This window comes from Myotis lucifugus, unplaced genomic scaffold, assembly GCF_000147115.1.
Source record: "Myotis lucifugus unplaced genomic scaffold, Myoluc2.0 scaffold_171, whole genome shotgun sequence".
Lineage (NCBI taxonomy): Eukaryota > Metazoa > Chordata > Mammalia > Chiroptera > Vespertilionidae > Myotis > Myotis lucifugus.
Genome location: NW_005871219.1, coordinates 29241 through 47058, shown reverse-complemented (window position 1 = coordinate 47058; position 17818 = coordinate 29241).

Sequence of the window (17818 nt, the reverse complement as noted above, 5' to 3'; positions counted from 1 at the left end):
AAGGAACACAGGTATGAAGAATAGAAATACTAGTAGCTAGCATTGTTTCTTTCTCTCACATATATCTTTGTTAATTTCAGAGAGGTAGGGAGAAGGAAAGAGAGATAGAAACATCAATGATGAGAGAGATTCATTGATTGACTGCTTCCTACATGTCCCCTACTGAGGATTAAACCCTAACCCAGGCATGTGCCCTTGACCAGAATTGACCCTAAGACCCTTCACTCCACAGGCTGATGCTTGATCCACCGAGCCAAACCAACTAGGGTTAGAGCTAGTTCTTTGAAAACATAAACAAGATTGATGAACCTCTAGCCAGGCTCATGAAGAAACAGAGAGGACCCAAATAAAAAAATCAGAAATGAAAGAAATGAAGAAACAACTGACCTCACAGACATACAAAGGATTGTAAAAAATATTACAAACAACTCTATTCCAATAAACTGGACAATGTAGTGAAATGGATCTACACTAATAAAAGAGAAACATGGTAATTAGCGTACGACCACTACCCTTTTCATTGGCTAATCAGTGAGTATATGCAAATTAACTGTCAGCCAAGATGGCGGCCGGCAGCCAGGCAGCTGGAAGCGAACATGAGGCTTGCTTGCTGCAGTGACTGAGGACTCCAACGTTCCCCGCCTCACTTGCCCGCCTCTGAGCTACAACTCTAAGCAACTATGTACTATGTTGCAAATACGAAGCTAAACAAAACCCCAGAAACCGGCTTTCATTCAGCCGGGCTTTAGCAACATTGTATCGATGTTTTCAGCAGCGAGGCCTCAGAGCTAAAGCTGGCCCAGAATAAAAAAAAAAAAAAAAGAAAACAAGGAGCGGTTGGGAGCTTCAGTCACTCGCTTCCGGAAAACAGCCCTCAGCCCCTCACCCAGACTGGCCAGGCACCCCAGTGGGGACCCCCACCCTGATCCAGGACACCCTTCAGGGCAAACCAGCCAGCCCCTACCCATGCACTAGGCCTCTATCCTATATAGTAAAAGGGTAATATGCCTCCCGGCACCGGGATCAGTGTAGCAGCGAGGCTCCCGGCACTGGGATCAGTGTGACAGGGGGCAGCGCCCAAACCCCCTGATCGCCCTGAGGCTCTGTGTGTTACAGGGAGTGGGGCTACAACCTCCCTATCTGCCCTGCTCTGTGCCTGATAGCAGGGAGCTCCCCAATCCCCTGATTGCCCTGTGGCTCTGTGTTTGACAAGGTGCAGTGCACCAACACCCTGATCGGCCCTGCTCTGTGTGTGACAGGGTGCGGCGCCCCAAACCGCCCCCCCTAACGGGCCCTGCTCTGTGTGTGACAGGGTAGAGCCATAACCTCTCCATCGGCCCTGCCCCAAGTGTGACAGTGGCGGCGCCCCAACCCCCTGATTGGCCCTGCTCTGTGGGTGATAGAGGGTGGCGCTCCAACCCCCCTCCACGGGCCTTGCTCTGTGTGTGACAGGGTAGAGCTATAACCTCTCCATTGGCCCTGCCCTGAGTGTGACAGGATGCAGCGCCCCAACCCCTTTATCCGCCCTGCTCTGTGTGTGACAGGGGGCGGTGCCCAACTCCCCTATCGGCCCTACTCTGTGCGTGACAGGGTACGGAGCCCCAACACCCCTGATGGGCCCTGCTCTGTGCGTGACAGGGGGTGGTGCCGCAACCTCCCCATCAACGCTGCCTTGAGTGTGACAGGGGGCGGTGCCCCAACCCCCCAATCGGCCCTACCCTGAGTGTGACTAGGGGTGGCATCGCAACCTCCCGACCCGCCCTGCTCTGTGCATGACGGGGTGGCGCCCCAACTCCCCAATCGGCCCTGCTCTGAGCCTGACCAGGGGCTGCACCTAGGGATTGGGCCTGCCCTCTGCCACCTGGAAGCAGGCCTAAGCCAGCAGGTTGTTATCTCCCAAGGGGTCCCAGACTGTGAGAGGGCACAAGCCGGGCTGGGGGACCCCCCCCCCCCCAGTGCACAAATTTTTGTGCACCGGGCCTCTAGTATATTAATAAAAAAATACAAGCTTCCAAAAATCATTCAGGAAGAATAAAAAAAACCTGAAAAGGCTGATAACTACCGATGAAATTGAAGCAGTAATCAAAAAAACTTCCAGCAAATAAAACCCTTGGTCCATATGGTTTCATAAGGGAGTTTTATCAAACATTTAAAGAACAACTAAAACATATCCTCCTCAGAATATTCCAAAAAATCAAGAGGAAGGCACACTTCCAAGCTCTTTCTTTAAAGCTAACATTACCCTACAACCAGATAAAGACGCTACAAAAAAGAGAATTACAGGCCAATACCCCAGATGAACAAAGATACTAAAATCCTCACCAAAATTATAGCAAATCAGATCCAGCATTACATTAGAAATATCTTACACCATGACCAAGTGGATTTATTCCTGGGATGCAAGGCTGGTACAATATCCACAAATTATTAAACATGATACATCATATAAACAAATTGAGAGACAAAAAATCACATAATCATATCAATTGATTCAGAAAAAGCATTTGACAAAATCCAATACTGTTTCTTGATAAAAACTCTCAGCAAAGTGGGAATAGAGGGATCATACCTCAACATAATAAAAGCCTTATATGATATATCTATAGTCAACATCATACTCAATGGGCAAAAATTAAACTCATTTCCCCTAAGAATAGGAAGAAGACAGGATGTCCAATTTCACCACTCTGATTCGACATAGTACTGGAAGTGCTAGCCATAGTGTTCAAACATGAATAAGATATAAAAGGTATCCAAATTGGAAAATTAGAGTAAAGTTGTAATTATTTGCAGATGACATGATATTGTACATAGAAAACCCCAAAGACTCCATCAAAACAATACTAGACTTAATAAATGAATTTGCCAATGTAGTAAGATACAAAATGAACACTTAGAAAACTATGGGTTTTTGTATATCAATAATAAACTCACAGATAGAGAAACTAAAAAACTATCTCATTTACCATTGCAACAAAAACATTAAGATACCTAAGAATAAACTTAACTAAGGAGGTAAAAGACCTGTACTAATAAAACTATAGGATGTTTTATAAAGTGATAGATGAAGGTATAAACAAGTGGAAGAATATGGATTAGTAGAATCAACATAATTAAAATGGCCACACTACCCAAAGCAATCTATAGATTCAATGCAATATAATTAAAATACCAATGGTATATTTCATAGACCTAGAGCAAACTCTCCAAATATTCATGTAGAATAAAAAAAAAGACCCAGAATACCTGCAACAATCCTGGGAAAGAAGAAAAAAACTGGAGGGATCCCAATACCAGATATCAAACTATATTACAAAGCCACTATTCTCAAAACTGCCTGGTATTGGCATAAGAAAAGACATATAGATCAATGTAACAGTACAGAGAACCCAGAAACCAACCCAAGCCATTATGCTCAATTAATATTTAATAAATGAAGCAAAGCATACAATGGAGTCAAGACAGTCTCTTCAATAAGTGGTGTTGGGAAAATTGAACAGATAAATGCATAAAAATGAAACTAGATCAACAATTTATACCATACATATAAATAAATCAAAATGGCTAAAGGACTTAAATGTAAGATGGGAAACCATAATAATCCTACAAGACTCCATAGGCAGCAAAATATCAGGCATTTGTAGTAGCAGTATCTTTACCAATACAGTTCCTAGGACAATGGGAACAAAGGAAAAAGTAAACAAATGAGACTACATCAAAATGAAAATATTCTGCACAGCAAAAGAAACCATCAACAAATCAACAAGAGAGCTAACTGCATGGGAAAACGAATTTGCCAATGTTATATACCATAAGGGTTTAATCTCCAAAATTAATAGGGAAATCATACAACTCAAAAAATCGGCAAAGGGCCTAAATCGACACTTTTCAAAAGAGGACATACAGAAGGCCAAGAAACATATAAAAACATGCTCGAAGTCACTGATCATCGGAGAGATGCAAATCAAAAAGAAAATGAGTTATCTCCACCTGTCAGAATGGCTATCATAAACAAATCAACAAAGGACAAGTGCTGGCAAGGATATGAAGAAAAAGGAACGCTCCTCACCGTTGGTGGGAGGCAGATTGGTGCAGCCACTGTGGAGTATCATCAAAAAATTAAAAATGGAACTCCCATTTGACCCAGTAATCCCACTTCTGGGAATATATCCAAAGAAATCAGAAAAATCAACCAGAAAGGATATAGGCACCCCTATGTTCATAGCAGCACAATTTTCAATGGCTAAGATTTGGAAATAGCCTAAGTGCCCATCAGCAGATGAGTGGATTAAAAAACAGTGGTACATTTACAGAATGGAATACCACGCTGCTGAAAAAAGAAGGAACTCTTCCAATTGGATGGATTTGGAGACCATTATGCTAAGTGAAATAAACCAGTTGGAGAAAGATAAATTTCACATGATCTCACTCATTTGTGGAATATAAGGAACAACATAAACTGTTGAACAAAAATAGATCCAGAGACAGAGAAGTATGGAATAGACCATCTAACCTTATAGGGAAGGTCGGGGTGGGGGGTGGGGGAGAGTAAGAGACAAACCAAAAGACTTGTGTGCATGCATATAAGCATAACCCATGGACACAGACACTAGGGGTGTGAAGGCATGTGCTGGGGGGCGGTGTGGGAACAGTTGGGGAGAGGTTAATGTGGGAAAAATGACTCAAATGTAATAATTTAAGCAATAAAGAATTTAAATTAAAAAACAACAACACATGACCCAACCATAGCCTTCTTTCAGAAAAATCCTTTCAAATATTATGGTTGAAACAAGCTGAAAATTAAAGGAAGGAAAAGATAAATGGCACAAATATTACTCATGCAAAAGGAAGGAAAGATGTATTGATAGCAAATACATTAGACTTCAGAACAGACACAGAGATGAACATTATATAGCGATAAATAGTCACCCCAGTTTCTGACTCTGCAAGGCTGTCAATCAAGGTTATTTCTAGATGTGGGGCTCAAGGTTCCTTCTGCTGGAATGAAAGCAAGCAGTGACAATCTGACAGATCCTCCTTATCTGCAGTTTGAATGTCTCTGGTGATGCGTTGAGGTGCTCAGGTACATTCTGCAAGGTTTATACAGGATCAGTCACTGAGATTGTTAAATATGCTGTTGTGATTTTTCAAGTTTATATCATTCAGTGTAGCTGCACTTTGCAATTCCAAGGATCAGGGGAAATTTTTAGGTTTCAGTAACTTCAAGTCAAATGATGAGAGAAAAAGAAAACATTAGTTCAGAGGGTTGTAGCCCAAATATTTAAGAAAACTAGAAAAATTCAGGATCCAGTCAATGTATAGGTGGAAATAAAACTTTCAAGGTAATTTGAACAGGAATCTGATATACACAAAAATGTGTGATAAATACTTTTGAAAGACAATTTCTCCACTTAAAATCACCCTCATTTATTAAAGTTAGCCAAATTATGAATATTTGCTGCATTAAGTCATTTTAATTTGGCCTGGTTATTTCCATAAACAAAAGATTAGCAATTGACTGTATAGGCTTTCCTGAATCTGTTTTGTTGCAGTTTCATAAGGAAAATTGAACTTTAGTTCGCCTTTCTTGGAGAAGAAACCCAGCCACATAGTTGCCATCATAATTTGACTGCAATACTCATACTTTTTGGAAAATTCCTCTAATTTTTTTAGTCCCCCAAAATGTCTTGAAGCTCTTTCTTTGCCATCTCCCAGGAAAGCAACCTTTGTTGCTTCCATGAAAAGAATGCCATGGACCATGTGAATAGGCAAGGCACCAGGCTGTTTTTCAAAAGGCTTTTATAGGCTTCAAAGTCAATCCTAAATCCTTAAAGGTTTCTGGTGACATCCAGATACTAGGCATGTTTCTCCCAAACATGACATTCCAGTCAAAGTTGTGGTTAATGAAACCACTTTACAATCGTGTCCTTTTATAAAGAAAATAGATTCTTATTGGATTTATAAATTCTAAAGGGGTACGTAGGGAGACAAATTTGAAGGGTCTAATATTGCTTATCAAGGTATAATTCACTAAATTGTAAACAAGCAAACAAATATGTTTCATTATATCTGGTAAACAAACTGAAAAGATTTAGAAGTCAGCAATATTTTAACAGTCATAAAAGTAATTATGTTCTGTTCATCCAATCCCATAATCAATTTTTATTTATCTGATTATTTGCCAGTATGTCTACAAATCCAGTTATTCCTTAGAGTTGTATACATTTTCATCCCGTTCAAAGATATGGTCTGAACATTTATTCTCGGAATCTATATTTTAAAATAAGTCAGAGTCCATTCTGTTGATCTTTTTGAAGATGTAACATATTTGCAAATGCATCAGAGTGCAACATTAAGTGCCTCCAAATGAGAAAATCAATTAAAATGTCATAGTTATAGATCTGAATATGATGGAACTGTCAAAGGAATTTGCTTTTTAGTAAAAGTGATACACAGACTTGGGTGAGCTTGGACTTTCCTCACAGGTTCTTCTCTCATGAAGTTTGAAGAATAAATTTGCAGACTAAAAGGATTTTTTTTTTAGTAAAACTGTGAAAATTAACCCATTCTCTATTTCCTTCACAATTCATCTCCATGCCTTATACTTTCTGTAATCCCACTGTATAATTTTTAACTAATAACTCTTAGAAGTCTTCATTTCTAATTACCAAGAACAGCAAATAACCAGCATCCTTAGATTGATTCTTAGGAACATATTTCAAACATTTAGTTTCAAAGTACACTTTTAACAAAGCAGAAGACCTTACAAGGGTTCTAAATCCACTTTATAGACTTTGGCAATGAAGACAAAGCAGGCGATCTAGCAATCAATGGGTTAACAGCTGAAAAAGGAAGGTGAAAGAGAACTGCCTGTTTAAGGCAGCAGCTGCTTGAGACAGCAGCTGCAGCAAATTAAGTGGCCAGTGGCCCCTGCAAGATCTCCAAAACTACAAAGGGGACAGTGGGGAGGCGACAGAGTCCGCTTACTTATTACTGGGCATGGAGAGATGATACTGCATGGTACCCGCACGTTGGGCACAAATCTGAAATGCAGAATTGGGCGAGCTAGGACTTTCCTCCCAGGTTCTTGCCTCATGAAGTTTGAAGAATAAAGTCATGGACTAAAAGGCATTTTTTAAAATAAAAGTGTGAAAATTTATTGGAGGCATATCAAACTCCCGAGTTAGGAGTGGTTCCCAAGTGGGTAAGCAGTAAAGCCTCTTTGTCTAAAGCAGTGGTTCTCAACGTTCCTAATGCCGCTACCCTTTAATACAGTTCCTCATGTTGTGGTGACCCCCAATTTCATTGTCACAACTTGAACATAATTAAAGAATAGTGATCAATCACAAAAACAATATGTAATTATATATGTGTTTTCCGATGGTCTTAGGCGACCCCTGTGAAAGGGTCGTTCAACCCCCAAAGGGGTCTCGACCCACAGGTTGAGAACCACTGGTCTAAAGGTTTATAAAAGCTGGCAGCTCTTTGTTTATATATGCTACCTTCTAATTGGACCCCTTCTCCATTTTATGTTCCCTGTGCTCTTCTAACTGGCTCTTTCCCTGCCTTTCCTTAAGTGGTACTAGATCCAAAGTTTCAAAGCCCATCCGCCTCTTCTTCTTCTTCCCCTTATCCTATAACATTCCTCCATCCTCTGTGTATGTGAGATAAACATTCTGGTAGCTTGGAGCTATCTCTGCCCATTACATACGTCTTCCTCTCCCATGAACCCCCTTCCCTAAAACTGCCTTCCCTGTCTCTAAACTCCTTTTAGAGCATTTTAAGAGAACAATTATATAATTTCTAGAACATCCATTTAATATTAAAACTATATGTATACAAATGGAACATAATTATTATTCTTTATTTGATTAAGTTTCTTATGCACTGCAATTACAGTGGAACCAATCTGTTCAAAAACCAAAACCTTTTTCCCATTAGAAAAAATGTAAATTGAATTAATCTGTTCAGACTCCCAAATTATTCCTTGTTTAACCATTTCTTATATACAGTGCATGTCTATTGCACTGTTTTATTTATAAATAAACAATTTTTTAAAATTTATGGAACCACCCCCTACTTGCCTCAAAAAATTTTTTCATATATCACTGCCTCTGAAATGCTGTCACCTGCTAACTGCTTTTCCTTTATCCAAATAACAGTTTTGTTTTTTTTTAGTTCACAAGGCTTCTTTCTTTCTTTCTTTCTTTCTTTCTTTCTTTCTTTCTTTCTTTCTTTCTTTCTTTCTTTTTCTTAAATTTTTTTATGTCTTAAAGTATTACAAAGGGTATTACATATGTGTCCTTTTTTCCCCCGCCCTTGACAATCCCCTGGCCTCCCCAACCCCCCAGTGTCTTATATCCATTGGTTATGCTTATATGCATGCATACAAATCCTTTGGTTGATCTCTTACCCCCCTCCCTCCTGTCCGCTAACCCTCCCCAGCCTTCCCGCTGCAGTTTGACAATCTGTGTGAGGCAGCTCTGCCTCTGTATCTATTATTGTTCAAAAGTTTATAATGGTCTTTATTATCCATGAATGAGTGAGATCATGTGGTATTTTTCCTTCATTGACTGGCTTATTTCACTTAGCATAATGTTCTCCAGTTCCATCCATGCCGTTGCAAATGGTAAGAGTTCCTTCTTTTTTACAGCAGCATAGTATTCCATCGTGTAGATGTACCACAGTTTTCTAATCCATTCATCTACTGATGGGCACTTAGGCTGTTTCCAGATCTTAGCTATGGTGAATTGTGCTGCTATGAACATATGGGTGCACATATCCTTTCTGATTGGTGTTTCTGGTTTCTTGGGATATATTCCTAGAAGTGGGATCGCAGGGTCAAATGGGAGTTCCATTTTTAGTTTTTTGAGGAAACTCCATACTGTCTTCCATAGTGGCTGCACCAGTCTGCATTCCCACCAGCAGTGCACAAGTGTTCCTTTTTCTCCACATCCTCTCCAGCATTTGTCGTTTGTTGATTTGTTGATGATAGCCATTCTGACAGGTGTGAGATGGTACCTCATTGTTGTTTTGATTTGCATCTCTCGGATGATTAGTGACTTTGAGCATGTTTTTATATGTCTCTTGGCTTTCTGAATGTCCTCTTTTGAAAGGTGTCTATTTAGATCCTTTGCCCATTTTTTGATTGGATTGTTTATCTTCCTTTTGTTAAGTTGTATGAGTTCCCTATAAATTTTGAAGATTAGGCCCTTATCAAATATGATATTGACAAATATGTTTTCCCATGCAGTGGGTTTTCTCATTGTTTTGTTGATGGTTTCTTTTGCTGTGCAGAAGCTCTTTATTTTGATGTAGTCCCATTTGTTCATTTTCTCTTTAGTTTCAACTGCCCTAGGAGCTGTATCAGTGAAGAAATTGCTTTGGCATATGTCTGAGATTTTGTTGCCTTTGGATTCTTCTAGAATTTTTATGGTTTCCTGTCGTACATTTAAGTCCTTTATCCATTTTGAGTTTATTTTTGTGTATGGTGTAAGTTGGTGGTCTAGTTTCATTTTCTTGCATATATCTGTCCAATTTTCCCAACACCATTTATTGAAGAGACTATCTAGGCTCCATTGTATGTTCTTGCCTCCTTTGTCAAATATTAATTGAGCATATTTGTTCGGGCCGATTTCTGGGCTCTCTATTCTATTCCATTGATCTATACAATAAAAACAACCCAAAATACTCAAACACTTGGAAGCTGAATAGCATGTTATTAAATATTGACTGGGTTACCAATGAGATCAAAGAAGAAATTAGAAGCATTCTGGAAGCTAATGACAATGAAAACACAACAATCCAAAACCTATGGGACTCAATGAAAGCAGTTCTGAGAGGGAAGTTTATAGCTCTACAGGCCTATCTCAAAAAACAAGAAAAAAAGGTAGTAAATCATCTAACTCTACAACTCAAAGAATTAGAAAGAGAGCAACAAGAAAACCCTAGAGTGAGCAGAAGGAAGGAGATAATAAAGATTAGCAGAAATAAATGACATAGAGACCAAAAAGACAATACAGAAAATCAATGAAACCAAGAGCTGGTTCTTTGAAAGGATAAACAAGATTGACAAACCTCTAGCCAGGCTCACCAAAAGCAAAGAGAGAGGACCCAAATAAACAAAATCAGAAACGATAGAGGCGAAATAACAACAGACCCCACAGAAATACAAATAATTGTTAAAAAATACTATGGACAGCTCTACTCCAACAAACTAGACAACCTGGAGGAAATGGACAAATTCCTAGAAAAATACAACATTCCAAAAATCAATCAGGAAGAATCTAAAAATCTCAATAGGCCAATAATTATGGAAGAAATTGAAGCAGTCATCAAAATCTTCCTGTAAACAAAAGCCCAGGACCAGACGCTTCACAGAGGAGTTTTACCAAACATTCAAGGAAGAACTAAAACCTATCCTCCTCAGACTACTACAAAAATTTCAAGAGGAAGGAACACTTCCAAGCTCATTCTATGAAGCCAGCATCACCCTAATACCAAAACCAGGTAAAGACAACACAATGAAAGAGAATTACAGGCCAATATCCCTCATGAACATAGATGCCAAAATCCTCAACAAAATCTTAGCAAATCAGATCCAGCAGTACATCAGAAAGATCATACACCATGACCATGTCGGATTTATCCCAGGGATGCAAGGATGGTACAATATCTGCAAATCAATAAATGTGATACATCACATAAACAAATTGAAATAAAAAAAAACACATAGTCATATCAATTGATGCAGAAAAAGCATTGGACAAAATCCAACACCCATTTTTGATAAAAACTCTCAGCAAGGTGGGAATAGAAGGATCATACCTCAACATAATAAAAGCTATATATGACAAGCCCACAGCCAACATCATACTCAATGGACAAAAACTAACACCATTTCCCCTAAGAACAGGAACAAGACAGGGATGCCTACTCTCAACACTCCTGTTCAACATAGTACTGGAAGTATTAGCCATTGCAATTAGGCAAGAAGAAGAAATAAAAGGCATCCACATTGGAAAAGAGGAAGTAAAACTGTCCTTATTTGCAGACGACATGATATTATACATACAAAACCCTAGAGACTCCATAAAAACTACTAGACTTAATACATGAATTTGGCAATGTAGCAGGATACAAAATTAACCCCAAGAAATCTGAGGCATTTCTATACACCAATAGTGAACTTGCAGAAAGAGATTATAAAAACAATCCCATTTACCATCGCACCAAAAAAATTAAGCTACCTAGGAATAAGCTTAACTAAAGAGGTAAAAGACCTCTACTCAGAAAACTACAGGATGTTGAAAAAAGAGATAGAGGAAGACATAAACAGATGGAAGAACATACCGTGTTCATGGATTGGTAGAATCAACATCATTAAAATGTCCATACTGCCCAAAGCAATCTATAGATTCAATGCACTTCCCATTAAAATACCAACGTCATACTTCACAGATCTAGAACGAATTCTCCAAAAATTCATCTGGAATAAAAAAAGACCCTGAATAGCTGCAGCAATCCTGAGAAAGAACAAAGTAGGTGGGATCTCAATACCAGATATCAAGCTGTATTACAAAGCCACTGTTCTCAAAACTGCCTGGTACTGGCACAAGAACAAATAACAGTTTTTTCCACCTATTTAATTGCCCATGATTGTTGTTTTATGAGCATTTTTAGACTCTTACCAACATTAGCACTCTTGATGGACTTCTTGTTTTTAAATTGTGCTAATCTTGATTTCAACAGAAACAAAGCATTCTTTTCTTTGTTACCCAAGAGAAGTTTTTGTCATGGTGAGGTATCAGCATTAAAGGGTTGTCAGATCTAAAATGAAGTTTTGGTGGACAACCCAGACATTTCTTCTGTGAACAACTTGGTTGAGAACTGAATGGCTGGAGATGGAAGTCTGGGAACTGAGGTTTGGACTGTATGTCAAATAGGCCTAGTTAGTTTTAAATTTCTCTTTTATAAGGAGAGAGAACAAATTCTTCTGGCATTCCAAGGGGCTCCTTGGAATAACTTAAAGCCATTTCTAGGATAAGAAAATGTCTCTTAAAATATAAACACTGAGAAGGATGAGAAAGGCTGTTTGTTGCATCTGTGTGGTAACTCCTGCTACTGAAATGGTTGTCTCACTTCTTTTGGTCATTTTTGTATTTAGCACCAACTAAGTGTCTCCAGTACTGACTAAGAAATCATCAATTTGTTCCCCACTGTCACCTCTACTTGACACCTGAGCTGTGTCTTCAGGTGAGCTCTGAGGAGGAGCTCTATGACTGCCTCTATTATACTATCTGTGTGACTGGTGGGGCAGGACACTGCAAGCGCCAGATGCAGCAAGAGTGGGAACTGCACACCCACTGGCCAGTGCCTGGTGGCAAGAAGGACAGAATTGCACAGAACCTCCTCCTCAATGGCCAGCACAAGTTGCAGCCCCAACCACACACTTCCCTTTCCTCTTTCCGGACACCAAAGGATCTGATTAAAGCACTTTCTCTGACTCCAGCTGTAACTGAGATCTAAGGGGGAAAGAATCATTGTTGGTCAACAGAATTTGTTTTTACATCCCTTAAGATTACTGCTTCAGTATCCTTTCCTTACTGATTGATAATTGAGTAACATCAAAGTGGGTATGGCTTTTTATGGTTGCTAATTAACAGAGAGCAGCAGAAAAATGTTACCAGTAATTATAAAGAAGACAGGATTTTTCATTGTCCTTGAAAACATTTCAAGAGGTTGGCTTGCTAATTCTAATAACAGGCATGACGGACTTCAGCCACTGGAGTTTTTTAACACAATGCCAGTTTTTTCCTTCACATGGAGGAGGTGCAGTCACCCTCCTGCCTCACAGTCTGCACAGGTTTGGGGGTGGCATTAATTCCCCCATTGTCCCCAGAACCTCAGAGCTCCCAGGCATCCAGGAGGAGGATTTGGGGTGTTTAAAAGACTCATTGTATTATTTTTTCTTCTTTATGAGTTTTACTGTTGGGAGGCAAGTGAGATATGTTCCCCCTCTTTGAACCATCCGTGGATATCAGTGGTTCTCAAGCTTCCTAATGCCTCGACCCTTTAATACAGTTCCTCATGTTGTGGTGACCCCCAATTTCATTGTTACAAATTGAACATAATTAAAGCCTAATGATTAATCACAGAAACAATATGTAATTATATACGTGTTTTCCGATGGTCTTAGACGACCCGTGAAAGGGTCGTTCAACCCCCATACGGGTCGCGACCCACAGGTTGAGAACCGCTGATGTATATCCTTTTTGAATAGAATATTTATTATGTAACAACATGAAAGCTTATGAATACAACTAAAACCTATCCCATTTACCAGAACTTTGGCAAAACAATTCCAATTAGCCATTGGCTTATAGCTGTAAGTTGATCAATCAGCTAGAAAAGGCCTAATAGACTCTCTGGTGGAACTGAGACTGAGCCACCCATTGTAAAACAGAAAGAAAGTTTGGCACATCTACGCAATGGAATACTATGCCGCAGTAAAGAGGAAGGAACTCCTCCCATTTGCAAGAGCATGGATGGAGCTGGAGAGCATTATGCTAAGTGAAATAAGTCAGTCAGAGAAAGATAAATATCACATGATCTCACTCATTTGCAGAATTTAATGAGCAACATAAACTGATGAATAAAAACAGATCTAGAGACAGAGAAGCATCAATCAGATGCTCAAACCTCAGAGGGAAGGTAGGGGAGGGTGGGGGAAAGGGAGAGAGATCAACCAAAGGGCTTGTATGCATGCATATTAACATAACCAATGGACACAGAAAACAGGGGGTGAGGGCATGAGTGGGAGGGTGTGGGGGGACAATTGGGGGATAAAAACGCATTTGTAATACTTTAATCAATAGAAATTTTAAAAAAGTATAAAATAAAAATACAAAAAACAAAAATAAAAAACAAAGATAAAACTCAAACAAATGAGTACTCTCAAGCCAAATCCTCCAGAAAGAGGGTGTGAGACACTAGTCTTAGAATCTTATCTCACACAAACCAAGTACACAAATGACTTTTACAAGATCCAACTGTCGCACAGTCCAAATGGAAGAGATAGAGGATTGCAGGTGTGCACACCTGTTCGACTTACCCAGGCTTGGAGCCCAATCACTTCCTTAATGATGGATTTATTCCACCAATAAATTTTTTGCAGGCAGCTGATGCTATGAGAGGGTGATCAGGGAGAGTCCTTGAGGTAAGAAACTCCAGGCAGCTGCTGGGAAATCCCTGGAGTCTCTGATGTGGGGTTGGCCTGCCCCACGCAGCATGTGGACTGAAAAAGGCTATATCTGTCGGGGTCGAAGACTTCCTGGCTGGCACACTAATTCTGATACCAAACCCAGGTTTGACTGCCTGCTACTTGAAAGTCAATAATTAAGAGACAGAGGCTGGTGGCAGAAAAGTAGGCTTATTTGAGAGCCAGCTGCTTGAGAAGACAGGCAACTCTCATTACAAAGACCTTCCTAACAATTGGACATGGGCAGGGGGTTTTGTAATGAGGAAGAAAATAAAACAGAACAAGGAAATCTAATTAAGGGAGGTCAGAGATCTCTGAGAAGGGGACTAAGTGCAAGCCAAGGTGGTTTTTTCAGATAACCTGTTGAAGGTCAGCAAATATCCCAGAGCCATAATGTCTAACTGTCAGTCTGCTTGTTTTGGCCTTAGTTTCTACAGTTCTTAAGCTAGAGGCTGTTTGTCTGTGGTAACATATTACATAACAGCTCATCATTTTTAGAAATAATGTGAAAAGAATGGTGGGGTGGGTTACATAGTCACATACAAAAGGAAAGAAGTTGACCACTACCTTATATGATATGCAAAAATTAAGTCAAAATGGATTAGAGAATTGAAGAACATAAAACCTGACCATGAAATGCTTAGGTGAAAGCAGAGGCAGTAAGCTCCTTGACTCAGGGCTTGGTGATAATGTTTTGAATCTAAAAACAAAACAAAATGAATAAATGAGACAACATCAAGCTAAAAAGTTTCTCCCCAGCAAGATAAACTATCAACAAAATGAAAAGGCAACCTACTGAATGGGAGAAAATATTTGCAAATCATATATTTGATAAGAAACTAATATCAAAATATACAAAGAAATCATACAACTCAATTAAAAAAAAAGGACACAGCAAGTTTAATTTAAAAATGGGCAGAAGATTAGACATTTTTACAAAGAAAATCTACAGATGGCCAAGAGGTACATGAAAAGATGTTCAACACCACTAACCATCAGGGAAATACAAATCAACACCCAATGGCTCTTTGGCATCATCATGTACACTGTGGCTTTGATCCCAGGTCAGGGCTCATACCTAGGTTTCAGGGTAGATTCCCTGTCAGGGTGTGTGCAGGCAGAAGGCAACTGATCGCTGTTTATCTGTCTCATCAGTATTTCTCTTTCTCTCTCTCTCTCTCCCTTCCTCCCTCTCTAAAATCAATAGAAATATCCTTGGGTGAGTTATACAGTAAGATATCAACCTCACATCTGTTAGAATGACTATGATAAAAAGAAAGTAGAAAATGGAGTCAAGTCAGAGCAGCCACAGCCATCTGGAGCAGAAGGGGCCAAGCTGAAAAAGGTCCCTCCTGATGTGTCACCCATGTTGCCAGACCTCCAATCATTCAGGGTCCAGCCAAGTAGTGAAGGCAGGACTTACCATCTGCTTCCTGCCTTTGAATTGGTGCTGTCCTTCCAATTGAAGCAAAGAGCACTAGCTTCACCTCAGGAAGAGGAATAAGGTGGGATTACAGGACTCAGCGTGAACTCTAGGATGGTTCCAAGTGGGCCTGTTGCTGCAAAATGATGACCTTGATTCAGTAGTGTATCCAGGGCCTTAGAAACAATGTCAACTTACTCTTTCAAGTGGGGGAGTTCCATATTCTGTTCTTGAATCCATTTTGGAGAGTTCTACACCTGATCAGCTACATCGCCTAGAGAAATACGCTGGTGCACTAGCTGAAGAAACAGTTCAATCATGGAAGATGCGTTGTCACTGCAACTTTTAGAAAGATCAGAAGAACATGAGTCATGGTGGGAGATGCACATGTGGCTTCAGGATGCCAAATAGAAGCAGCTGCGAGCACTGACACTGAAGATCTGTGCCAATAGGCCCAAGGGCTAACAAACAATGACCACCTTCTCCCCTTATTTGAAAGAGGAGGAGCAGCTGTCCAGGAAAAAGTTAAGGTCATGTCAGCCCTATACCCCACAAGAAGCATCGTACTCCTCTAACAGTGCCTGTGGCCACAGCTTTTACCCCATCCCTGAGAAGCCGGCTTATGACTACACAGGCACCACCAGTACCCACTTGGCACAGATGGTCAGTAGCAGCAAGAAGCCTGGAAGCACATTGCACTGATGATGGCCAAGACCACTAAAGATTTCAAGAGCAGATTCTCCCAATGATGAACCAAGGACTTGCCCCTGGGATGGAATTTGGAAGGAGGAATACAAGGACAGTGAGGGTATGGGATGGTACTTCCACTGGAGACCAGAATCGTTGGCTTTGTGGAACTTTTGGACCATGACTCCTGTAGTTTCCAAGTGTTGCACCTGTGAACCTTCATGCCACAGCAGTCGGGAGTGTGTATGTGCCCATGCATGTATGTACCGCACACAGAAAAGGAACTGGATGGATACATGGGTAGACACTAAGGTTCACCTTTAGTGTATCTGGGTTGTGGTAATGTGGTGAACTTATTTTTTTTTACTGCAATTTTTTACCTATCATTTCTTTAAACTTGATTTAAGATTCTATAACTAACCATGTATTATGTGAACTTTTAATGTATACTACTGAGAAGAATGATCACAATCATTTCTGTCAGGAATTCCTAGATCTGATAAATTCCAAGACTTGGGATATCTTTAAAACCCAGAAGAAGAAGGGAAATACAAACTGTTCAACTAAATAATTAATGTTAAAAAAAATAACATGTGTTGGCGAGAAGGAGAAGAAAAGAGAAACCATATGCAATGTTAGTGGGAATGTAAATGGGTTCAGCCACTGTAAAAAACAGCATGGAAGTTCTTTAAAAATAGGACTACCATATGACATATGTATGATTCAGCAATTCTACTAATAGGCACTTAGCTGAAGAAAACAAAAACACTTACCTGAAAAGATATCTGCACTGCTCTTTTAGTTCAGCATTATTTGCAATAGCCAACACATAGAAACATATGGATGAATACATGAAGAAATTCTTATTATATATATATTAGAGGCCCATTGAAGGAAGATCCCTGCAAGAATAGGGCTTCCTGCAGCTGGAGAAAAGCAGAGAAGAGAGCGAAAATCACTGAGGAGGGCTTTGCTCCTTCCCCCAGCCGCTGCGCTGAGTTTGCCCAATCCGCCTCAGCCACTGTGGCTGGGTTTGTCCAACGCACCCCCAGCCACTGCTGCTGAGTTTGCCCAATCTTCTCCCAGCCACTGCAGCTGGGTGGGTTTGTCCAACCCGCCCCAGCCACTGCTGCTGGGTTTGCCCAACCCACCCCCACACGCTGCAGATGGGTGGGTTTACCCAACCCGCCCCCAGCCACTGCTGCTGGGTTTGTCCAACCTGCCCCCAGCCACTCTGGCTGGTTTTCCCCTCTTGCTCGCAGCTGCTGTGGCTGGGTTTCCCCTCCTGCCTCCCGCCACTGCAGCCTTGGCTCCTTTACTGTGTCCAGGGCCTCTACTTTGCTCCCTTCTGTAGCGCTTGGCTTCCATGTTGTCTTCAGTCTTCGCTCAGAGCCAGTATATGTAAATTAACTGCCATCTTTGTTGGCGGTTAATTTGCATATAACCCT